A 1,913-nucleotide genomic window follows, 5' to 3' on the forward strand; every position below is an offset into this window, starting at 1 on the left:
CCCAGTAGGTGCGGAATACAGCAGGGGCTGACTGGCAACTTTTAGCCCAGGGGGCAAGTACAACCCAGAGGCCCATGGTGCAGCTACTTGGCCCCCTCCCGCTCTGCCTCTTCCCCCGCCTTCTCCCCGCCCCTGCCTGACACTTTTGCCATCCATGTAACAGTAGTGTGAATGGTCGGGTGATGTGAGGACTCCTAGTAAATCCATGAAAGGGGTGACAGGCTCAGGGATGGTGCTCTCCTCCCACTGGGCTCCCTACATAGTTCTGGCCTTACTCCGCTCTATGTCTGGTACATAGGCACTCTGGCTGTCAGGCATGTTAGAGGGCAGCCCGCTGGAGCCTCTTGAGGACCCCCTCAAGGAGCGAGGGGTTGCCCGACTACAGAGCCACATATGTAGTGGTGGAGAGAGGGAGCCACTGCTCCTGCGGCCGGGGGCTTTATTTAGCCAGGTCAGTCCACCCCTGGATCCGCCACTCAGGGCCGGTGCAAGGTTTTTTTCCTACACAGGCGAAGGTGGATTTTTGCGCCCCCCCCTTAATTGGCTGCCTATGCCTATACATCCTTGCGCTAGCACTAGCCTGGACCACATTGCTAGGGTGTAACATGGTATGGGGCCTTTAATTTTATGGGGGATTTTTAATTTTAGTTTAACTTTTTTTTTTTAAATTGTATTTTTTTATTAACTTTATTTTTTTACTTTTTATTTATTTCACTTTTTTTACATTTTTATTTATTTCACTTTATTTTTTTAACTTATTAATTTAACTTTATTTTTTACACTTTTTAATCTTAGTTTATTTTTATTTTTTTAACTTTTATTTTTTTTTACTTCATTGCTGGGAGCAATAGCCAGCCTGCTATTGGATATTTCAAATTGCAATAGCCAATAACAGGCTGGCTACAGCACCCACCCACTGCCTGCTGTCAATCAGCAGAGGAGGGACAGCTGGCAGTGGGCGGGTGCAATAGCCAGCCTGGTATTGGCTACTGCAATTTAAAAGAGCCAATAGCAGGCTGGCTATTGCTGTCAGCTGCTGGAATGAAGACGATCGCACATGCCGCGGAGAGGCGAGTAGACTGCAGGGGGGGGAGAGCTCACAGATTGTCGGAGGGTTCTCCTTACAGGCTGTAATCGGCAAGCTGTTCCCATTGACACAGATCGCTACAGCCTGTAGGGAGAAGCCGCTGACAGTCTGTGAGGCTGCAGCGGGGAGAACCCCTGTCCCAGCAGATAACTGTGTGATAACAGTCCCGGGCACAGTTATCTGCTGGGACAGGGATTCCATTTCTCTTGCCTTGCGCTAGCGCCGGGACTGCCGCCACTGTTAGGGGGGGGCAAGTGATAACCTGGGGGGGACAATTGCCCCCCTGTAGCGACGCTACTGCTTATGAGTTACCCTGCCCCTGCTAAAACAGAGCATTGCTAGGCTGTATATCACGTAGTACTTACAATCCATAGTCTGGCCACTATCCATGGCAGTGATCTAATTGAGCTGACTTTGTGGGGCTTTGTTATGTGGCAGTATGCCCTGTATACCTATATCCTGACCTGAGAATATGTCACCCCAGGTGCCTTCCTGAGTTTCCTAATAACTGAGAAGATCCAATTTCATTTTAGTAACATAGCTATTGTTTACTAAGGGAACAATGTATTTCTGCATTAAAAATAAAGAAAAAGAAGAACTAGAGAACATAAGCCAAGAAAAAAAATGCAAAATGAAATTGTGTCCTTTCCAGCCGTGGGTGAAAATCCATGAAGCAGGAAGAAAAATATCTTTCTTATTTACAACTTTCATACCACTTCTTTTTGAAGGAGACTCCACTCAATCTTCCTGCTGAGTAATCTGCTGAATAATTGATTATCTTATAGATTTCTGCTGGGTCTGCAACAATTCTTAAAGTACAAAATTC

Source organism: Nanorana parkeri, unplaced genomic scaffold (assembly GCF_000935625.1).
Source record: "Nanorana parkeri isolate BGI_ZX_2015 unplaced genomic scaffold, ASM93562v1 scaffold789, whole genome shotgun sequence".
Taxonomy (NCBI): domain Eukaryota; kingdom Metazoa; phylum Chordata; class Amphibia; order Anura; family Dicroglossidae; genus Nanorana; species Nanorana parkeri.